General features: G+C 34.9%; 1 long non-coding RNA gene across 2 annotated transcripts in view; it reads left to right on the top strand.

Annotated features, from left to right (window-relative positions):
- LOC135321689 (uncharacterized) overlaps positions 1 to 25,244 on the top strand; it is a 688,254-nt gene that overhangs the window by 202,314 nt on the left and 460,696 nt on the right. For both annotated transcript variants that reach the window (XR_010381667.1, XR_010381666.1), the window contains exon 2: positions 21,902 to 22,034. This is a non-coding gene — a long non-coding RNA (uncharacterized LOC135321689). The remainder of the gene's footprint in view (positions 1 to 21,901; positions 22,035 to 25,244) is intronic.

Genomic DNA, 25,244 nt, shown 5'->3' with positions numbered 1-25,244 from the left:
CCTGGAGCAAAGGTCTTTGTGATACTACAAACTCTCCCTAATGAATGAGACAGTGGAGTCAGGTGATACGTCCTTTGGGCGTGGACTTTTCCTCCCTAGTGTGACACGAGGAAAAGGCAATAATTAGCATCCAAGACTTAATCCTCTCAGAATTTTGTTCTCGTTCTCTCTCCTTTGCCTCTGAGTTCTTAAAAAATGGATGAACATCTCTTGGCACATAAGTGAAATCTTTCATATTTAAAAGAGACAGGCTAAGAGAATAAGAAAGTTAAAGAACTCTGCTGATTGTTTTTTATTATAATTACGTAAGTATCTATGTTTAAATATCAGAGTTGATTTCTGGCTACTTGGGTATTTATCACAGCTGTACAGATGTTATCATTTGGGCCAGATTTATGTTCTGTCATCCTAGAAAGTGACAAAAATGAGGAAAAGCATTTCACAAACTCAAAAAGTGAATCATAATGATTCACAGGCTCTGTAGAGCCCGCTAAAAAGTTACATGATTTTATTTATCTTGAATGCAAGTATCAGGAATAGATGAAGTGCATATTGTAGAGCCAATGTCAAAACGCCTTGGTCTCTTAGCTCAACTTCATATATCTATAAATTCTATAGAGGAAATAATCTATATGTAATACTATATATGGCTTTTTCTAAAATTAAGCTTATTCATATGTATTTAAATAATTAATAAAATGATATTTAAGTTTATATTCAGCAGTTGCTATACTTGGAGAAAACGGTAAAAGTTTCATAAATCCAGTTGCTACTGTTGCAATTAATGAAATATAATTAGTGCCATTCTTTCAATGATCTCCTTTGCGTTCCTGTTCCATCAAAAAGACAGAAGGTTAAACTAGTAATAAAGTTAATAGATATGTTCAGGAATTGAATTTAAATTTTGGGTCACAAGAGAAAAATTTGAATTTCAAAGTGAAAGATTTTCCTCTTTGCTATTTTTAGGCAAATGTAATGTGAGATCTACATTTTGAAGAATCTTTGTCAGAAAACTCTGAAGTAGTTGTCGGGGTTTTTAGCAGAAAAGAAATAGGTATTATTATCTCCTACCTTACATATGTGAGATGGAACTCTCAGGAAGCATTTGTAACTATTCCACATAGTTAGGAAGCCGTAAACCCAGGTCCATTTGACTCCAAAACTGAGATTTATTTTCCCACTTCACTATGTTTTGTGTTAAGTAAATGGATCAGTACTACTTTGTTTTCTCACATAGTCAGAGGAACAGTCGTGAAATGCGTCTGAGAAGACTCCTCAGAAGGTCTGAGATACTGAGCCCCACTTATCCATCCAGTTTAATAATAAACCCTTGAGTTTTTCCCTTCTTTCTGTTTCATTCCCACGTTCTTCGCTCCTGTTATCTGTGATTACTTCTCAAAGTACATTCAAGGAAGCCTTAGTCTCGGATCTGCTATCTTGGATACCTTTCTGTCCTTTTTCCCTCCTCATTTTCTTTCCAGTGCCTCCCAAATTACTGCCTTCCACATCAACTTGAATCTTTGTCTGAGAGTCTTTCTGGGGAAAGCTTAACTAAAATAAGTACTTTTTATTGATTGATTGATTGATTGTTTTGAAACTCTCTTCCATTTTTCTTCTCCAATCTTCCTCCCCACATCCTGCCTCCAATTGCTTATTGGCAGTCTTTCTCTTCTTAGTAGGCACCCAGGGTCCCTGTGGTTTCTCTATATTCCCTTTATCAAAATCTGAACTCATAATACGATGTATCAATTTGATTTACTCTGGAGAGTAAATTACTCATAAGACTTAGGGTCTTACGCCTCTTTGTGGCAATTGCAGTCTAGCATGGGCACCAGACTGTATACAGTGTTTTGAAACTCCGATCACAGAATTTGTTTTTAGTATTGCATCTAGAAGCGTTTCAAAGGTTGATGAGAGTAGGAGCTTGTCTAAAATCATAGCTAGTAGTCATATAGTCTTCCTTCTTGTAAAACCCTATGGTGTAACCTAAAATAATATATATTCATACAGTTTCTATCAACACACATATACCTAGTTTCGCATTCAGGAATAATTTGTGAACTCAAAACTTTGTGAAATGTATCTTTCCTTAAGCCCCTAAAGTCATATTTGGTCAGCCAACATGTTTTGCTCTGAATGGTCGTAGGTTTCGCTTAGTAAGTTAGTTATTCCGTGATACATGACCGACTGGCTACCATAATGTTACTTTTGAAAAGAATAATGAAAATGCCTCAAAAAGAAAAGCAACTAAGGACAAAAAACAGACTCCCCAGCATATGCAATATGATTAAATAGCAATAAAGAAGATCGTTGCAGTTCACATGAAGAAACTGAGATGGCCAATCTGATGCCACAATGTGTATGCTGTTTGACAACTCAGATGCTGAGTGGTAAACATGGCATCAGTTTTGTTATTGGCAAGAGTATGAACATTGAAGAAGCTGTTAGATCACACAGCCTGTGATGTTTCCCCATTGCAATCTGACTCGCGCAGGTATCACTGTGCCAGGGTAAACAGGAAATCACTCCACACATATCATCAGAGCATCCTGTTCCTAAAATGCCTAGCATATTTTAGTAAATAAAAACAATACTTCGACAGTTTCCATCCATTGAAAGTCAAAAGGCTTTCACAGTCCCTCATTCATCTCTATCTGGTTTCTCAATAAACCAAGTGGAAATCAGTTTTCTAAGTTAGAATTTGCTCTCAGAGTTCAAGGAGATAGGATACAGAAGCTTAGAAACCAAGTTCAGAAGAGGAAAATAGGATTTAAAAATACCTCGAAGATCAACAGGTCCAAATGCTTAAAGTAATTTGCTCTGGCAAATGTAAGTTTTTATAAAATTAAACTCACACATGGCAAATTTCAGATTTACTATACCCTTGCTCTGACTCTGACAAAGGAAAGAGAAGAGGGTCAGTGATATTTTCCAAATAGTTGTTACTGTTTATATTCTTAAAGTCAAGTGTAGAAATTAATGTAAAAGAGGTGAATCTATTATCTTTAATTTGAAGATTCCTTAGTTTAAAAGAAAACTCCACTCCAAAACATTGAAAACTTATGTCTGCACAAAAACCTGTGCACTGATGTTTACAGTAGCTTTATGCATAATTGCTAAAACTTCAGAGCAATTAAGACATCCTTCAGTAGGTGAATGGGTAAATAAACTAGGATATAACCAGACAATAGAATGCTGTTAAGTGCCAAAAAGAAAGAAGTGAGCTATCAAGCCACAAAAAGACAAGGAGGAAACTTAAACACATAGTACTAAATGAAAGAACCCAATCTACAAAGGCTAAATGATATGAATCTGATAACATGACATTCTGGATAATACAAAACTATAGAGACATAAAAAGATCAGTGGTTGCCAGAGTAGGGAGAAAGATATGCATAGGCTGAGCACAAATGATTTTTAGGGCAGGGAAAATACTTTGTTTGATATTACAATGTTGCATATATGTCATTTTACATTTGTCCCAATCTGTACGATACATAACACCAGAAGTGAAACCTAAGGTAAACTATGGACTTTAGTAGGTGATAATGTGTCAGTGCAGGTTCGTCCTTACTGAAAAATGTCCCATTCTGGTGATTGATCTGATAATGGGGATGCTATATATCTGTAGGGGCAGGAAGTGTATTAGAAAACTCTGTACTTCCCTCTCAGTTTTGTTGTAAACCTTAACTTGCTGTAGCAAAACCTTGAACAAATACTGAAAACTACTTGAAAATTCAAAATAGGAGTTTTATAAATTACACTGTCATCCACATAATGCAATGTTACTGAGATGTTAAAATGATGTTGAAGAGGTACATTTGCTGGCCTAAAAAATACGTTCTCTGAACAGTGTGAAGAAAAAAATTCAACTTATACAAAAACCAGGTAGTACATAACCCCATTTTTGTTTAAAATATGTGTATGTGGGGGGGGCAGAAATATATATATATGGCATTTCTATATAGCATGGCTATAGGTTGTTCTCAAAATTCTCATTAAAAATCAGCTGACGCACATGGAGTCGCTATGAGTGGCTGTCATGAGTTCCTGGGTTCACTTGCAGCCATTGCTGCTGTCTGGAGAGAGCCCAGTCTTCTGTCTATCTCAACTAACATCCTAGAAGAAGGATGCTGATGAGCCCAGTTTGGGTTACATATCCTCCTCTGGACCCATCAGTTGTAGCTGGGAGAGTTGTACCATGAAAGAAACAGACTGCTAAGAACTGAACATTCTAGGGAGAGGCCGGCTGGTTTCAGAGAAAAAGTGGTAGTCAGTTAGACTGCTGCCCAGGACAGTTACTGACTGCTTTTTTTTCTTGGTCCTGTACTTGTTACCATGGGAGATAAAGAGCAGAACATAGTCCCCATTTTACAGAATCTTATAATCCTATTAGAGAGTAACTTTAATGTTACTAGAATTTTCATCTAAATAATCAGATTTTTATGAAGAGCTCTAAAAACAATTTGGCAATAGTTACCTGGTATTGTAGCATGTGTAACAACCTCACTGGAATGTTGAAACTGCAGATCTTACCATTCCACTTATCAATAGTATTGAAGGAAATGTGGAAGATTTTCTAAGTACAACTTTCTGATTTTAATGGGAACTGCATGAAGAAGTAATTAGCTAATGAAATGAAATGGTTCTGATATTTGAAGCTGTAAAGCTGTAGATATGTAAAGAGGGATTTAGTTTATGGCCTTCACATAAAATATGCTAAAAACAAGTAGTATGACCACTTATTAATCCATTTCCTAGCCAGTGAAATAAAGATTTAACACTATACATCCTTGAATGTTTTCTTTGGTTTGAGTTGGGAATCGTTAGCATTGAGTGCACATGTAATATAGACTCCTGTGTAATGTTACTTTGCAAGTAACTTCAACTCTACTCTTCAACTCAGCTTGTGATATCTGTCCAGTCAAAGGAAGAAAGGTATCTGAAAATAACTTCTAAAATTCCTGTCCTAAAGCTGAGCCCTCATCTTACAGGATAGAAGTGTCTGACACATTTTAAGACTAACCTGATCTAGATTTTCCATATGATAGAGAACTGGCTGTCTCTTACCACAGTGAATTGTGTATCAGTATCAATACACAAAGGTATCACCCTTTTCTCACAGACTGGGACTATCTTGCCAGTTGGGCCTTTTTTTCCTGTTAACCCCTGTGTCTGGAACAATAGTTGCCCAAATGGGTTCAAGAAATGTTTGTTAAATTTCTAATAAAGTGGTGAGCATATGCTCAATGTATGTCAATAATTTCTATTAGCGATTTTGTGAAATACCACCTTTTGTTACCCATTACTTTCATATTTGTTTATCTCCTTCTTTAGGATAAAAAAACATCAAGCAGGTGATAGTAGATACTAGACAAAAAATAAATGCTATCTTACTTTCTTACTGCCTTTTCTTAGTAAAATTATAGCTCTGCAGATCAGAAATTGATACAGGGGAAAAAATTAGAGACTAAGAGGGCATTGATTACTGGTGTTCAAAGATGTTTAGATGCGTGGAGAAGCAAGGTACATGGCTGGTGAACTGGACTCAAAATACATACTTTACTTCATAATAATCTCCAGAAGAAGTTTTAATATATTTATCTACAAAGTAAATAACAGCAGATTAATCTGTGTTGATACATTCAAAATTGGTATGGTACTTTAGGAATGAGTGGGCTGTTTCATTGGTCACCTCTGGTACCATAATAATACTTTGTATATTCTAAGATTTTTCTCGCATAAAGTTGAAATTCTTTTTTTAGCAACCAAAATTTCTCAAACATGATAAATAAGAACCATAAACCTGTCTTCAGCTTGCTAATGCTGAATTGGTTGATTTCAAATTGAATTATATTCACTTTAGTTCCAGCTTTTTCCCCAGTATCAGTGGATTGAGAATGGGTCAACCAATGGATTGATTACTTCTGCCAATTAAATAAGATAATTTGATAGTGATCTCGATAGTAATGGTCCAGTTATTTGAAGCATAGCAAGATAAATATTCTGCTGCCATTTAAAGGACACTATATCGTCACACTTTACGAAGCACTAAGAAATTAACTACTTTATTGAATCATACAAATCTTTCTGTTCACCAAAGAGGTAGCAGTCATTTAAGATTAGTAGAATTGAGAAAAGAAGCAAATGCATTTTAAGGACCTGAGATTCTAGTAGTGGCCTAGTGACAATCTAATGAGATTGTAGTTTTGAAAAGGTTGAGAATAGACTTTTCAGGTACAAGTCCCAGCTGAAAACAAGGAAAGGCAAAGGAAACACTTGTTTCTTGTAACTGAAAGTGTTGCTAAATCCTGTTTCCCTTTTATAAATGCCCCCAAATCCCTTCCTCAAAATTGTTCATATTTTAATCCAAGTCATGACAGTCTTTTGGTTTAAATATTTAAATAGACTATCAGCAAAGTGAACATTGGCTGTGAGCCTGTCAAAGCAATCTTTGTTTCATTGTCAAAAGCCTCAAATATAATGTATGATGAGACTATATGTCACACTAGATACCCTCTTAGTTTTTAAGGCTAAGTTCAGATGCATGGAATTTAGAGAGTAGTGATACCAACTGACCTCATTTTAACCTGCATTTTTAATGCCTATGGTAGTTCTGGTGATAAAATCCAGCATGATTAGCATAGCCTGGGGGTAAAAGAACCAGACTCTGGCATTAAGCCCTGTGGCTAATGCCAGAACATGGTAGAAGCATGACTCCTTCACTTACTAGCTGTGTAATGAATGCATTTTTTTAGCCTCTCAGTTACTCTGTTGCTTTATAGGGATCATATTATATATTTGATAGTTTCATTAGATTTAATATATTAATTTCCATAAAACACTTAAAAAGTACCCATCATATAATGTTACATAACTAAGTGTTCAATAAAATAATGAAGATATTCTTCCCTAAATTGTTAATATCTCTTCTTACTATAATTTCTATGAAATAAGTGGAAAATCCATTGATCATACAATCTTTAAATAAATCAGTTTTTAGTTTGGTAACTTGAACTTTACATAATTACTTTGCCTGTGTTTCTAGATATTGCTGAATTTTGAAAAAATATTTTTGAAATTATAATTATGGTTCTGATGAATCCCTACAATAGCATAATTTCTTGGAGTTTTACCAAAATCAGTCACCAGCTGAATTTGAGTATCAGTAGTCCTCATAGTTTATGTGGGTAATTCTTTCCTTACTATTTCAGTTGTATATTACTGAATAATAAACCTCAAAACTGAATGGCTTAAAACAACAGTTTAGTTATTTCTCATGTTTAGATCCGGGTACTTCTTCTGCTAAACTGTTCTGCAATCATTCATGAAGCTGTGGTCATCTGACAGCTCAGCTGTGGTGGGTGGGTCCCGACGACCTCCCTCACTCCCGTATCTGCTGCTGCAAGTGGCAGGTTTCCCTTTCTTTCTCTCTGTTTAAATTGCATCCTCCAGTTCTTCTCCATGTGACCTGTCATCTTCAAAGACAATGGCTTCCAAGGCATTCTCAGTCACTTCTGCAACATTCTCTTCATTAAAACAAGTCACAAGGCCAGCTTTAATTCAACAGCAAGGGAAACAGGCTCTAACTCTTGATAAGAATGCTCAAGTCATTTTGCAAAGAGGCACGGTAGGATTTATTACAGCTATTTTTTTTTTTTTAAATCTACCCATCTGCCTCTTGGGCACAGCAACTTGCACCTTGCCTGCTTACAAAATACACTGTCTCCTTCTAACACCCTGTCTCCCATCACTTTTTAATCCAGTGATGGCATCGGGCTCAACATTTGGTCTCATGTTCTGAATTGGGTCTGAATGTGGACGAGAGTCCTCAGGTGCAGCTCCTCACCGTGGTTCCTCTTGATCTAGAGACCTGTGGAGTTAAAAGACAAGTGATGTAATCCTCACACACCCAACATACAGTAAGGGACAAAGAGTATAACCTCAGTAACACTCTATTCAGAAGAGGAAGAAATAAGGAACACATCGTAACCACAGGTCCATAGCAATTCTGACATCCAGAAAGGCACGTGCTTTCAGGCTTCTGTACTCCAAAAGATAGTTTCTTTCCTCTGACCCACAAAGCCTGAGGCACTCCACTTGTGGGCCTTTGTGCCTACAGGTCTCTTTGCCAAGATCTTGATGTGAATGGCTACTCTTGTTCTAGTCTTGGGTCAAAAGTCACCTTTGCTTAGAGATTGATGTGACAACTCTATTTACAGTTGATCTCTGCCTCTCATACTTCCCTCATGGATATTCTGTAATTATCTTCAAAACTGTAGTATTTTCTTAAATACTGTATGCTTTCATCCATAATAAGAACTCACATGAGCAAACCTTGTTTCTTTCCTATTTACTAAATTATTTCCAGAATTTAACACAGAGCCCAGTACTTGAGAGATGATGAATAAATACCTGGGAAATGAATGAGTGAATGATATTAGAACCACCCTATAAAATAGATGTTACCCTGTTTTTAATGATGAAGGAACTGAGTGAGGCTTACGCAAGTTAAATAACCTGCCAGGGGTCACACATACCTGATCAAGCGCAGAACCCAGCTTCATGCCAGCAACATGTTATTCCTACAGTTTCCCATTTTTTAAATGGAAAAGAAGTGTGTGTCCTTTTGAAGACCGACATTATTTCAGAATCTTGTCTTCTTGCATCACTTCACCATTTCATGTAACATCAGGTCATATTACATCAGACAGCTCAAAAAGAATGCCAGTGACTTTCACCTTGTTCTCCCTTTCTGTTTATAACCTTTTTACAGACACTGTATATTATTTACTAAGTGAGTAAATGGGAACTGGCAGATGAACCCACCCTACAGTGAAGAAAAGACAGTGAGCACCTGTTCTCTGCCTAATTTCCAATGGATTGGAGTCGGTCTGTGTCCCCTTCTTGGAAAGAGTGTATCTTTATTCTTTATCCTTGTCCTTAGATGATGTTCACTTATCTCATATCTCAGTTTTGATTTCCAACTCTACAGTGTGAGAAATTTTTAATGTGAAAACAAAGTTTTTATATTAATCTTTCCTTAGAGATGCATCATTGTTAAAAAAAAAATACTGAAACATCATTACCACAATTGCAAAGAGATTTTAGAAACTAAAATCCCATCTTTCAGGAATCACCTGAAGTTCAAAAGTAAATAATCTCCCTTAAACGTACACATGTTCTATGGATGCAAAAAGGGGAGTACAGATCTACAAACATATATTGTCATCATTAATAGGTACGTTGAGCACCTGCCATGATCCTAGCACTGATTTTAGTGATTCTTATTGTTTACTTAGCTTTGCAGTAAATCTGTCACAGTTATTCGCAGTCCTATTTTAGGGTGAGGACCTTGTGTATCAAGGGCTAATAAGCATTAGTGATTCCGGTATTTCTCTGAAGTCCGTCATACTATCCTAGGAAGTCTTGCTTTCATCCTATGATATGAAAACTAATGAGATAATACAATTTAAGGCAATAAAGGAAGATTGGAGTCCTAGTGTGCACCAGCTCCAGTAGATGATGATCAAAGCTTTGTTCTTGGCAATATGTTTGGTTTTTGCTTCTTTTCCGAAAAAAGGGAGTGACAATGTCTATTCTCCAAAAGGCATGATCAGGGTAATTACTCATTAAATAATAAAATGATTTAATTAATGCTTGCTGTAAACACCACTACTTAATTTTTATTAGAGCAACTAAATGCTAAATGTATAATTTAACAAAAATAACAGAACATTTTTTCCCGTTCAATCCAATTAGGCATTTCCACCGTTAATACCGTGCAGTACCAGTTAGGATACTTTGAACAACAATTCACAGAATCATCAACACAAAGTGCCTTTTTAAATGAAGGCAAATTCCCTGTTACATACCAGAATATCCAGAGGTTAGTCTGGTGATGGATCCTTAGGTATTGTATAATCAGCTATTTTTAAATATTACTAAAAACAACCAGCAAATACTTTTGCTTTGACATGAATTAATATGTTATGATTTACCTTGAATAATTTCTGTGCACTGTGAATATATATTTAGGAAGGATATACATTCTTACTGTACCACTGAGTACTTGTGTGATATTGTGCAATATGCATAAACTTTCTGCCTATTGATTTCCCTATCTGCAAATACTAATGGTACACACCTTACAGATCATTGTGAGTAGTTACCATGACAATCCATGAAGAGTGTTTACCACGGTTCCTGGCGAGTGGTAAGCAGGATATACATGTGAGATGGGATCATAACTGCTTCCAATTTGAATTTTTAAAGCAACTCTGTTGAGATATACTTCACCCAAATAAAATTCAACCATTTCAAGTGTATGATTCATTGATTTTAGTAAGTTTCTGAGTAAATGCAGCCGTGACCATATCCATTCAATTATAATACTCTTATCTGAAAACTTTGGATTCACATTAAAAACCTAGAAAATGGAAAAATGGGATGATGGCCAATATTAAATAAGGCTTAATATAGAGGTGTATGTATGTAGGTGTATATATAATTAGCTCCATAGATAGAAAACATACATAAATATTGCCCAGAACTTAGAAGAATTAGGTAAAGTTTAGTCTTTTTTTAACATTTTTTATTGATTTATAATCATTTTACAATGTTGTATCAAATTTCAGGGCAGAGCACAATTTTTCAGTTATACATGAACATATATATAATTCATTGTCACATTTTTTTCGCTGTGAACTACCATAAGATCTTGTATATATTTCCCTGTGCTGTACAGTATAATCTTGTTGATCTGTTATACATTTTGAAATCCCAGTCTATCCCTTCCCACCCTCTGCCCCCTTGGCAACCACAAGTTTGTATTCTATGAGTCTGTTTCTGTTTTGTATTTGTTTTGTTTGTTTGTTTTAGATTCCACATATGAATGATCTCATAAGGTATTTTTCTTTCTCTTTCTGGCTTACTTCACTTAGAATGACATTCTCCAGGAGCATCCATGTTGCTGCAAATGGCATTACGTTGTCAGTTTTAATGGCTGAATAGTATTCCATTGTATAAATGTACCACATCTTCTTTACCCAATTATCTGTCAATGGACATTTAGGCTGTTTCCATGTCTTGGATATTGTAAATAGTGCTGCTATGAACATTGGGGTGGAGGTGTCATCCTGAAGTAGGGTTCCTTCTGGATATATGCCCAGGATCGGGATTCCTGGGTCATATGGTAAGTCTATTCCTAGTCTTTGAGGAATCTCCATACTGTTTTCCACAGTGGCTGCACCAAACTACATTCCCACCAGCAGTGTAGGAGGGTTCCCTTTTCTCCACAGCCTCTCCAGCATTTGTCATTTGTGGATTTTTGAATGATGGCCATTCTGACTGGTGTGAGGTGATACCTTGTAAGTTTAGTATTTACTGTATCTAAATTCAATTTGTTAAATAATTAATAGTTTCTTCAATGATTTAAGAATTTCTCTCTTCCTATTCCATGAAATTATATAGTTTTCATTAAGATATATTCAAAATGTATGTGTGTGCATGCATATATGACAACAACAACCAACATTTCTTTCCAGAATGAATGAATATATTTCATACAGGAGAAGCCAGAGTTTATGTTGTCTCCATTGCAGAAGATTCTGAATATGTTTGTTACACAGTCCTGTTCCTCCCTCTTAATTTACTATAGTCAAAAACAAATAATTCTGAGACATGGGCATGGAAAAAACAGGAAATTTACATATTAAGTTTAACATACATACTTATGATACATGTAGTCATATATCTAATATATATTAATATTATTATTATTTTATATAGTGTTTTATATATAACATACATAATAAATTATTTGGAAAACTGAGCAAATGAGTCTGGAAAAGTATCTACTCAGGACCCGAAGTTTACAAAAACCTTTTTAAAATACAGCTGTTGACTTAGTTTTCTAAGGTTAATAATTCTCACAATTTTATGAGACATGGCTACTTCTATATACTATTATAACTGCTTTATTGGTACAAGAACATTGAAAAAAGAACATTCATTGCCTTGTTTCCAATAAACAACATAAACTATAAGTCCTAAAAAACAAAATACAATAGTAAAACAAGTGAGCTATCACACACAACACCCCCTTCTCCACCAGACCCAGTTGGAGTTTAATTTTACTGCCTGTTTAAAGCTTTCTTTGAGCTTTCTTTTGCTCTGTTTTAAATTTCTTCTGCTGCTATGGTCAACGTCACTAGTTAATATTTAAGATAATCTAGATCAGCAAGGATTCTAATTATAACTTTGAGTACGTTAAGTAAATACCAATTACACATTAAGGGCCAAATTCTGGCCTTGAATTTAAACAAAGAATTTACACTTCCTTTAATTAAACCTGAACATTTAACACATGTATTACCCAAAGTCTTTAATATTTGATGTTCATATACACACATAATGATACAGCTTTCTAAAGAAATGAAACATTTTGTTAAGTATGATTTAAACTGGGCATTAAGGTGTCACCAAAAAATACTTCAGGAGCATTTTTCTATTTTACATTGCACCTCTCAATACTAAAATTCAAAGGCTAGTAGCGTTTACTCATAGAGACTTAAATAACGTGTATTAAAACTTTTGTTTTTGGAATATTTTTCCTTTCCCTTTGTGTCCTGAGATCCCTTTAGAAAAGGAGAGAGATTAATCACACAGACACGATAGAAAGCTTGTACCAAGGGAAGTTGGCCTTGTTGTTGGGAGTCCTAGCAAACCATTTGGGGGTCAGGAGGGAGCAACAGCAACAATGAATATCTTGCAACTTCAGCAAATAAGGTTTAAATATCTACCTAATCATAATAATCTTCTAATAGGATATTTATATAAGACAACACTGCTTTAGTTCTCATACACAAAAGTTTTAAATAGAATGAAAGATTCTCTTTTCTCTTCACAAAACTTAGACTTTAAGAAGAAAATGAGGCTCCAGGGAAGTGAAGTATGTTCACACACACACACACACACACACACACACACACACACACACACAAACTGTACACTAATGCTCACAGCCACATGATTCACAATAGCCAAAATATGGGAGGAAAATGTTCATCATGTGATACATGGATAAACAACATACATACATCCATAAAATAGAATACTGTCCAGCCATAGAAAGAAATGAAGTATCGATATGTGCTGCAACATGGATGAACCTTGAAAATACTATTCTCTGTGAAAGATGCCAGTCACAAAAGACTGCATGTCATATTATTCCATTTATATGAAAGTCCAGAATAGAGAAATCTATAGAAATATAAGGTAGATAAACAGTTGTTTAGGATTGGTGGATGGCGGTAGAAGATAATGGGTCCCAGCTAAAGGGTATGGGGTTTCTTTTTAAGCTATGAAAATACTCGGAAATTGGCTGTGGTGATAATTGCATGTATCTCTGTATATACTAAAAATTATTGAACTGTATACTTTAAAGAGGTTATTTGCACATTTAGTGAATTACACTTCAACAAAGCTGTTATAAAATAAAAAGAATTAGAAAAAGGGAAAGTTAGCAAGTAATAGTCAAATTCTCATTTATTTGGAATACCCTAGGACAATAAATGTAGTACCAGAGAGCGTGTGTGTGTGTGTGTTTAGTTGTTATTTATGTTTTTCAGAAGTCTAATATTATGAGTTAAAAGAATTTCCATGTTATAATCTTCAATTTTTAGGCTGGAATCCATTAAAAAATAACTTTAGATCTTTAGATGTTGAGTTGCATCAACATGGCCTAAAATGCTTTCATACATAAATTTTATTTGTCAACATGTGCTTCACTCTATGTAGTAAATTATCAGAATTTGATGCTCTGATCAGTTACACCACACTGGGCTATTTAAAGCTTGAATTCCAGCAGGGACTTTTTTTAAATTTAGTATAATTTTAAACATGACAAAAATAGCTCTCTTCCAGCTCTCCTGCTGTGTCTTAGATTGTTGCCAAGGCTTTTTGTAATATATTATCACTAGAGTAACATCCTTCTATAAATATTGCATCCTTGATTCTAATGTCACCCAAAATAGCAACGTGGTATAAAAGGTTACAGAGAGAAGAAAGTGAATTAATTTTGTTTTTCTTTACTTTCTAATCATTATAGCTTCCATATCATCATGCCTTCCCATCATGCCTTCTCTTCTTTTCTGCGTACCTTCTAATGGTAGAAGTCTCCCTTGGGTTTCAGGGTTTTTTTTCCCAAGGCCAAAAGACCTTTTCTTAGAACATTAAGCTCCATTGGATAGCTGATGTGTCATTTGAAAAAAAAAAAAAAGTCATTTAACTTTGAGCACTCAGTAAAAACTCTAGTAACCAAGTGTCACCTGCTTGCAGATTTCTCATTTCAGTGACCCATTCCACAAAGCAATTTCTTCACTGCACAAGTTTTAAAACCAAGAATGTTTTGGATGGAGTCTGAATCTTGACATAAATTCTAAAGAGAATGGAATGGACGTAGTTATCTTTCCTTACTCTTTTTACTCTGAAATTTTAATCCTTTATGTATTATGACAAAAATGTTGTCCACATGTGACTAATTGTCAATCATGCTTTATTCATCAAACTATACTTTAAAAGAACTACGTGAGTCTCTAACTCAAATAACTTTTGAAATAGACTTTGGAAATTGTTTCTTAATAAGCTATTAAAATATTGCTCTTGAAAAAGAGAAAGTCATTATTCTGAGCCCAGAGTAATGAAAGACTCAGGTTCAACTTGAAATATTAAACCCAAAATGTTAAGTAATTCGTACATTTAATAAAACCAATTTGAATTCCCATTATAACACAGTCTGCCTCTTCGGAACATCCCTAAACTAAGCACGTGTGGCCATGTCAACTGACAACTTTTGTATGACAAGAGGAGAGTATTTTGTGGGGACTACAGACTGACTTCTAATCTCCAGATGATAATCTACTGATTATGCCAGCTTGATTAGGCAGCTGTAGTCGCCAAAAATATTTTTCTCAAGGTCTCAAGGAGCCTCAAACAATTCTTTCTGTGGTAGTTCATCAGCAAAGGTAACCCAAAAACTGCAGCCAGAAAATTAATATTTAGGTGACACCATCATCTGTTCATAACATTAGATTGAATCCTAGGAGCAACTGTACTCTTTTCTGAAACCCCATCACCACCATCCTTCTACACGTTATGAAGAATGGTCATTTTTAAAGTACAGGAAATGAAAGAAGAGTAGGCAGAGGGAAATTAGGGGAGAGAAGGGAGAGTGTTGCAAATAATTTTGAGATTTAAAGAAAAAACTTCAACTGTAGAACTGGAGGTTGTGGATATATTACACACTGGAGCATTTTTGAGAATTGATAACTTCCTTATAAATAAGTAAGGATGGACATTTCTTGGTTATAGATAGAACTGTCATCTCTGAGGTTCTAATCTAACTCATAAAAGCAGCAAACCCAGCTGTCTATATTTTCTCAAACCACTCCCACTTTCTTGCTCAAGTGGAAATTGCACCTACATCTTTAAGGGTCTTAAAGTCCATGACATTGAAGTTATTTTTTGGCTTTTTTTTTTCTCACTTTCCTTGTGGGACTTTATTGTGTTTCCACCTCAGATTCTACCATTTACTAACTTCAGCTGCCTGGAACTCTCATCTCTCAATGTTTCTTAAATCCCCTGCATTTCTGCACTCCAGGGGTCCCACACTGCAGAAGCACCTTGGCCACCCCACTGCAGGTGCGAGAATGGATTTGGTGTCTCAAATGCCATGACTTTTCCATGTTAGTATCAATACCCATAGCCTAAACCTCATTCCTAATACCTACCTTCAACCTCTTTTAGAATATTAAAGTGTGAGGAAACAATAATGCTATTGAAATTAGGTTTATTCTTTGTGTAGAGTGACACTTGAGAAAAATACTTTGTACTTTAGGAAACCATACCTCTGAGACTTAGTATGTACAGATGTGAAAGTATTTAAAATTGCAAAATAGGAGTTATAGAAATTTAAAATGTATTTTGGATATCACTGTTCATGTCTTTATGATATATGCAATTAGTGTGTTAGCTCAGGTTTCCCCTGCCAAAACTAAGCCTGAGACAAAATTCACCTACTGATACTTGATTGGAAAGGTGTCATCTCAGGGACACAAAGATGGAGGAAAAGGGCAATGAAGTAAAGCAAAACCAAAATGAAGTCTTAGAAAGCTGACCACCGTTTCTAGAGTGGTTGCCCCATCGCACTGATGTCTGTGGTGAAGTGGTATGGAAAGGCAGTTTCTCAGAACATTCTGTTGGGGAAGGGAGTTGGGAGTGTCTGTTCTAGGAATATTTGCATACTCAATTTTCATTGGTCAAAGTCATCACAGGCCTGTGAACTCCCCCACACATCTCCACTGTGTCCCCTGGCCCCTTTGGGCTGTGAAGGCAACATCCTCTGAAAGCAGTGGTACCACCTTCTTTACTGTGAGTCATAAAGATGCAGGGCGAGCCAGCAAGCGGCCATGAGCCACTAACTTGCACTAGCCCACCTGAAGCCGGGGGTTTGACGGAAAACAGGAAAGCATTAAGGCAGAGGCAAGGTGCCTGAGGTCATGAGCTAGGTGCCTGGAACAGCCGCTGCAACAGGCACAACAAACTGATCAGGCAGCATACTGAGATATGTTGTCTCCTCTGTGAACACAGTCATGTCTCTCCATGACTTCTCCAGCAAAGAGCAACAAAAGGCAATGCCTGCTCCTGTGGACTGCAAGAAGGCGGCTTACCCTAGGTGACCTTCCTAAAGGGTCATAAGAAGAATGATCAGAAAAACATGGCCATGACAAATCTAGAGGGTGTTTGGGGAAAGAATTTAGGAATAAATTACCAGGAAACAATATTAACAGACATTATCAAATATTTTTTCAAGTAAGAAAATAAGCATTCCTTTTACCGTCCTACAAAATGACAACCTGATGACTTGCTACCCTCCACTGTCTTTCAGCATTCCTAATCCTCTTTTTCTCAGCTTCCTTCTTGGCCATGACACTTAATAGTTGCTACTGTGTTGTAAGATGTACTGTGTATCATGTTTATTGTTAGCCTGCCTGCCTATATTTTAAAGTTCACAAGAGCATGGAATTCTATTTTGTTCACTGCATAATCCAAGAAACTAGAATAATCCCTTTAATGTAGCAAACATTCAGCAACTATCAGTGAATAAATTAATGGAGAGTCAGCATATTTGGGAGTATATATTTAAATTCAGGCAGAAATACTGGGCTGAATGGAATTTTTTTTTTTTTTTTGGTTTATAGTTGCTAATCTTACATTCTTCTACAATTTCTTTTTTTGCATTTTGATAATGCATGCATAATGCTTCTATAGACATATATAAGAGATGACACTATGGATTAAATGGGAGGCTTCCAGGGTAGGGGAGGTTGGGGCTGGTTGAGGCCTTCCTATTTGCACATCATTCTCCAAAGTATTTCTGCTCCATCTCTGAAGTAATTTGTAGTTTGTTTTAACTAGGGAGGCATTTCTTACACTGTTTAGTTCATAATCGTGACTTTATTTAAAACACTTGAAATATACAGTGGACCACTCTTAACCCATGCATTTCTGGTGATGCTAAGACCTTCTGATAATTTGTTAATCTAGTGCTCGTAAAAATGAACTCCCAATTTAATTAAAAATGTATGAAATTCTTAATAAAAATATATCAATGATATGTAAGATAACTTTTCTCCAATTCACATTTAGTCCATTTACTATACTTACCTTTTCCTAGTAAAAACCTGAAAACATTTTTTTAACAAAGTTAAACCAATAGCACGGACAATGCTTAATTTCCTGGTATGACTCCCTACTCCTTCTAAGGTTTGCCCTTTCTGAACATTTGTAAGTATGTGTGCACAGTTAGAATTTCACTTTATGGTATTCTGTTTTAAGGCTACATAACCAGGAACAGACTGCATTGAAATATAGAGAACAGTTCTAATATATTATTTTTAGTTTAGCTTTAAAACTATCAATCAAATTAGAATTAAGAATCTATTTATTTATCTGAAAGTAATATCATATGTCAGCTAAAGAGGTTTTCCTTTATAATTATCACATTATAATCAGTCAAATGAGTATTAATTATTTTGGCATAATCTCCCACAGTGCATACTTAAATATAACCTGTGTGTAAAGTTATTGCCCTTGTTAAAGAGCAGTTCTCTGTATGTCGCAGTCAGCACTTTAGCTGGAATGGACCCACGGATTATCTCACTGGAAATTACTCATCTGACACGTAGATAAGTTGTACTCACCTCTAACAGAACTATAGTTAGAAGTCAGTTCTCATAATCCAGTGCTATTTCCAATAAGCCATATTTCCTTCTATTCTTACATTATATCACTATATAAAAAAGTGTAAAACCTATGGAGTCTGTTCAAGTCTCTTTAAATGTGACTTAGTAGTTTAAAAACAGAAGTATCTACTTGACTGAGACATAATCAACTATAACTTAGTTTTTTTTAGGACTTTCCAGACCAGGTATCTTAGACCATGCTTCCAGGTGTATCACAGGAGAATTTCACTTACTCTAAAATCTCAGCCAGTTGTTTCTAGGAATCCCTGGGGTGTCACGTGAAGGTCACTGAGTGTTCCTATACCCACCAGGTGTGGGTATCTCAACATGAAGACCGCTGTGCTGTGTCACCACCTCCCCAGCACGTACACAAACATACACTATAGACTTCCTCACCCTGCATTACTCTCAGTAGACTTAGAATTTTTACTTGCGTAAATGTTGAAAGTTCCTTTTATTATCACTATGTAAACATTATTCACACCTGAAGCACGTAGCATAGTATCATGACACCTTCTTTCTTGGATGAGTTTAACTGAGAACGAAATATGTAAAATTTTTTCTACTGAAGAATAAAAGACATACAGAAAGGTACATTCATTTTAAGTATTTATTTCAGTGAATTTTCACCAAACACATCTGAAAACCTAGAACCTATATCAAGAAATAAAATATTCCCAGCACCCAAGAAGACTCCCCATGCCTCCTCCCAGTCATTACCACCCCCAGAGGTGGTAATCGGTATATTGACTTTTAACACCATAATTAATTTGCCTGTTCTTTGACTTTACACAGAAAGATGTATATAATAGGGACTCTTTTGTCTCTGTCTTTTTTCACTAGGCATTACCTCTGTGAGACTTATTTGCTGTACATAAAGTATGTACTCCCCCATGTACCTGTACTCTAATTTATTCATTCTGCTGTTGATGAACATGGTAATTGTTTTCAGCTTTTGGCTATAGCAAGTAATGCTATTCTGTTGGTTATATACTTAGGTTATATACTAGGATCCAAACCAAGGTCGGAGGGTTTGTGTACATGTGGTTTTGCAAACACTATCAAACAGTCTTCAAGTGGCTACACCAACTTAAACTCCAATTAGCAATGAATGAGAGTCACAATAACCCCATACCTTCACCAACTATTATTGGTATCTTCCTGGCTTATTAACTTTATACAGTTTGGTACATTTATAGCTGTATCTAATTGTGGTGCTTTTTAAATTGAAGTACAGCAAATGTACAATATTACAGAAGTTACAGTTGTGCAAAATAGTGACACAATTTTTAATGGTTATACTCCATTTATAGTTACTATAAAATACTAGCTATATTCTGTGTTGTGTAATATATCTTTGTATCTTAGTTTATACATAATATGTATCTCTTACTTGCCTGCTCCTATATTACCCCTCCCCTCTTCCCTCTCCCCACTGGTAACCAGTAGTGTTCTGTATCTGTGAGTTTGTTTCTTTTTTGTTAGATTCACTAGTTTACTGTATTTTGTAGATTCCACATATAAATGATACCATACAGTATGTGTCTGTCTCTGCCTTACTAATTTCAGTTAGCATAATACCCTCCAAGTCCACCCATGTTGTTGTAAATGACAAAGTTTCATTCTTTCATGGCTGAGTAGTATTCCATTATGTGTGTGTCTGTGTATACACGACATCCTCTTGATCCTTTCATCTATTGATAGACACTTAAGTTGCTTCTATGTCTTGGCCATTGTAAATAATGCTGCTATGAACATTGGGATGCATGTACCATTTCAAATTAATGTTTTGGGGTTATTTTTTGTTAAATACTCAGGAGTGGAACTGCTGAGTCACATGGTAGTTCTATTTTTAGTTTTCTATGAAACCTCCATACTGTCTTCCACAGTGGCTACACCAATTTACATTCCCACCAGTGGTGTAAGAGGGTTCCGTTTCCTCCAGACCCTTAGCAGCATTTGTTATTTGTGTTCTTTTTGATGACAGCCATTATGACAGGTGGGAAATGATGTCTCATTGTGGTTCTGATCTGCATTTCCCAGATGATTAATGATGTTAACCATCTTTTCATGTGCCTGCTGGCCATCTGCATTTTCTTTTTAGAAAAATGTCTGTTCAGATCTTCTGCATGTTTATTAATTGGGTTTTTTTTAATGAGTTGTATGAGCTGTTTATATATTTTGTATATTAACACCTCATTGGTCATATCATTTGCAAGTATTTTCTCCCATTTATTAGATTGTATTTTCATTTTTTCAGTGGTTTCCTTTGCTATGCAAAAGCTTTTAAGCTTAATTAGGGTGTATTTTTGTTTATTTTTGCTTTTACTTCCTTTGCTTTAGGACACAGATTTTAAAAATACTGCTGTGATTTATGTCAGAGTGTGTTCTGCATATGTTTTCCTCTAGGAATTTTATAGTTTCCAGTCTTACTTAGGTCTTTAATCCATTTTTAGTTTATTTTTGTATATGGTATTAAAGAATGTTCTAATTTTATTCTTTTCCATATTGCTGTCCAGTTTTCCCAGCATCACTTGTTGAAGACACCACCCTTTCTCCATTGTATACTCTTGCCTCCTTTGATGTAGATTAATTAACCATAAATGTATGGGTTTATTTTGTGGCTCTCTATTCTGTTCCATTGATCTATGTGTCTGTTTTTGTTCCAGTATGATACTGTTTTAGTGACTGTAGGTTTGTAATATAGTCTGAAGTCAGGAAGCATGATTCCTCCAGCTCTGTTCTTTATCAAGATTGTTTTGTCTATTTGTGGTCTTTTGTGTTTCCATACAAATTTTAGAATTATGTTACAGTTCTGTGAAAAATGCCACTGGTATTCTGATAGGGATTGCACTGAATCTGTAGATTGCCGTGGGTAGTATAGTCTTTTGAACAATATTAATACTTCCAATCCAGGAACATGGTATATCTTTACATCTGTTTGTGTCTTACAGTTTTCCAAGTATAGGTCTCTTATGTCCTTAGGGAGATTAATTCCTAGCTATTTTATTCTTTTTGATGTAATGGTAAAGAGGATTGTTTCCTTAATTTCTCTTTCTGATAGTTGATTGTTAGCGTATAGAAATGTGACAGATCTGTCCATATTAATTTTATATCCTGCAACTTTACTGAATTTATTGATGGGCCCTAGGAGGTTTCTGGTGGCATCAAGTAATTCAGATTGGAAAGGAGGAAGCAATCGTGGTGATTTTGTTATCATTGAGGACTACATTTCAGTCATTCAAAATAATGGAATACAGTACATCAAGGCAAATACTTTCATGTCCTACAAAAATCAAGAAACTGAAATTGCACACTAATACTGAAAAAAGTGTTCTAAATAGAGTGCCTATATAAGTTACTCAAACAGGGAAAATAGGCAGTAAACCATTTTATCTCTGACATGTATCATCCATACCCCAAAATTAGATCCTTTCTTACGATATCCTTAGTGCTCTGAATTTAGAAAAATGTAATATGTAAACCTGCCTTGAAGATTAGAAAGCACTGCACTTAATCCTTGAGGCAGCAATTCTGCCTATTGTATCAATAACAATAGAGGAATTTTAAAACAAGCAAAAACTTTTATTTTTCAGATGTGTACGCCAATTCTGACTTTTATGTGCACTGCCTTGATGACCAATGAAGTTGCACACCTTTTCATGTATACTGGTCATTTGGATATTGTCTTTTATGGAATGCCACTTCAAGTCTTTTGGATTTGAACAGGTAAGATCTAATGACTTTTCCATCTCCCTTTGATTGATAGGTTTTCTTTATATTTTCCTTGTATGAGTTATCAACTGTATGTATGCAGATATTTCCCTCCACTCTGTAACATGTCGTTTCACTCTTTTAGTAGTGTCTTGATAAACAAAAGTCATATTTTAATGTAATATGTCAATTTTTTCTTAATGGTTCTTGCTGTTTATTTTTTTATTTGAAAAGATGTTTCCATATTCAGTGTTCAGATATCTTATGTCTTCTGAAAATGTCTTTATTTTACATTTCAACTCTACATTTACATCTAAAATTGAGTTTTGCTTATGGTGTGAGGTAGGTAGTAGAAATTTTGTCTATGGCTCTCCCATTGGTACAGCAGCATTTATTAAACAGCCCAGGTTTTCTCAGCCAAGAGTTGATTTAAGTATGCGTTGATGTATCTGTCTAATCCTGTGCTATGCTGCATTGTCTTCATCATTATAGCTTCACAATAAGTTTTGATAGGTGGCAGTATATTTTCTCGAAGTTTCTTTTTCTACTTTGGTTTTAGTTGTGCTCTTCATATCTATAAAAAGACAGCCTTCCACAATTTTTATAAGAACCATATTGAGGCTAAGGATCAGTTCACAAAGTATTGAGATCTTTTCAATATTGAGCTAGCAATCCATGAAAATCGTATATATTCAGACACTGATTTGTATAATCTTTATTTTCTCTTGTATTTTATAGAGTTGTTATGAATCTTACACTAAATTTTTTGAGAGTGTTTAATGCTTTGGTTATTATAAATGTTATTTAACTTTCTCATTTCTAACTTTGTAGCTGGGATATTAATATAAAAATGATTTATATTGATATTCTAAATTAGCTTTTAGTTTTTGTAGTTTGTGTATAGGTTCTTTTTGGACTTTCTACTTACACAATAACACCCATCTTTGTATTTGTTACTTCCTACTCCTTAACACTTTTCCATTGTTCTTCTTTCCTAGTATTAGCAATGATACCAGTAAAATGCTGAATAGAAGTAGTAAGAGAGGGTATCCTTGCAATGTTCCTAGCCTTAGGAGAAGTGTTTTTAAAATTTTACTATTAAGTCTGGTGTTTTCTATACGATTTTTGTGGATATGTTTTCAGATTAACAGTATTCCCTTCTTTTTCCAGTTTGCTAAGAAATTTTATCTTAAATGGCCATTGAAACTTACCAATTGATTTTTCTATTTATATTTACTATATGATTTTTCTGTTCTGTAAGTGTAGTGAATTTATTCTTTGTAGAAGTTTATTTTCAGATGTTCTACCAGCCTTACGGTCAATCTTACATTCTTGAAATAGACCCAATGTATTGTGACGTATTGCCCTTTTATGCATTACTGGATTCAAATAGTTATTTTGGAGGAGGGCATCATGAGAGATTTTGGCATCCTCTGCATTTTTCATAACAAGCTAATTTAACATAAAATGTGTTTTAGAACTTTTCTTAATTTAGTGAGAAGCCCTATCAGTCAATTGGCTTGCTTCTGTGATAAAAATTCTGTCTTAAAAGAACAAAAAGAACTTTTAACAATCCCAAAGTTACTCTTGCAAGTGTGACATGATTATAAAGATGAAAACTCTATAATATAAACCAGTTTTAAAAAATTACCTCATTTTACTAAGATCATAATAGTTATTTTAACTTTTGGACACACATCTACTTTTGTTTGCAGATGGTGCAACTAAGTACATGAAATGCTAAAGCATAATATAAGGTAGAATTTTTGTAAGATTTTTTTTTGCAAAATACTGTTAAAAAATTTTTTAAAGCTAAATAATGAAAAGGAAGAACTCCAAAAGCTAAAGCCTTATGGGAAAGATTGATACACAGCTCTTCATTGGAAATGGTTTTAAATGTTTTTGTCATTAAAAAAAAAATAGCAGAACAAATGTCAAAGACAAATTACACACTGGAATATTTCCGGCATATGTGACAGAGGAAAGGAAAATACCAATCCTAAGGGATAAACAACTTAACAAGTACATTTTAAAAATTAATTGCATAAGTAGAAAAATTAATACCTGAAATAAATTAAGACCCAAAATAAGAAATTAAACAGCTTATGTATGTGAAATATATTTTTTAACAATGAAAGAAATATAAACCAAGGAAAAGAAACACCATTTTGTTCTATCAGATTGAAAAAATGATGTCACTGTTGATAAGTAGAAAACAAATTAACATATTCATATTCTTCTGATAGAGATACAAAGTGCAAGAACATTTTGACCAATTGTGGAAATTTGAGTAGAAAACCTTAAATTTTTGTTTATGCCTTTACCTAGTAATTTCACATAACAAAACTGATCATAGGAAAAAAACCTCATTGAAACTTAGAAAAGGCTGTATCAAGCCATTGACAGTAACACAGCAGAAGTATATGTATTAAAATAAAAAAGTAAAATGCTATATTACTGCATTAAAAGATAAGATACTATTTTACTCTTCTATTGCTGTGGCACAAACTTAGCAGCTTGAAAAAAACAAACTTACAGTTACCAGAGGGGAAAGGGGATGGGGATAAATTGGGAGTTTGGGATTTGTCAATACTACCTACTATATATAAAACAAACAACAAGGCCCTACTGTAGAGCACAGGGAACTATATTCAATACCTTCTAATGGCCTGTAATGAAACAGAATATGAAAAGGAATATATATATGTATACAATATATAAATGCATTTTGCTGTACACCAGAAATTAACACAGCTTGTAAATTGACTCAACTTCAATTAAAAAAGAAATTGACTTATTAGCTCACAGTTCTATTAGTCAGAAATCTGGTATGGCATGATTAGAGTCTCTGCTCACAGTTACCACAAGTCAGCTGTCAAAGTGTTCAGTGGCGGCTCTAGGGAAATCACAGCTTCTAAGCCTCCTTTTTGTTGATAGCAGAATTCAGTTCCTTGGACGGCGGTACAGAGTCTCCTGTTTCCTTGCTGTCTGTCAGCTAAGGAGTAGGGGACACCCTCAGTTCCCAGAAGTCCCCTGCTTCAACTTCTAGACAACAGTACTGTGTTAAATCACTCTCATGCTTTGAAACTCTGACTTCCCCCATCTCTGACCTCTAGTTTCAGATTTCAAGGGCTCAAAGGATTACGATAAACTCCCTATCTTAAATTCAACTGATTTGGGCCCTTAATTACATCTGCAGAAATCCCTTCACAGCAGTAGATAGAC

The sequence above is a fragment of the Camelus dromedarius genome, chromosome 7 (genome assembly GCF_036321535.1).
Source record: "Camelus dromedarius isolate mCamDro1 chromosome 7, mCamDro1.pat, whole genome shotgun sequence".
Classification (NCBI taxonomy): domain Eukaryota; kingdom Metazoa; phylum Chordata; class Mammalia; order Artiodactyla; family Camelidae; genus Camelus; species Camelus dromedarius.
The sequence above is the reverse complement of the archived record's forward strand: the minus strand, read 5'-3'. Positions and strand labels throughout refer to the sequence as shown.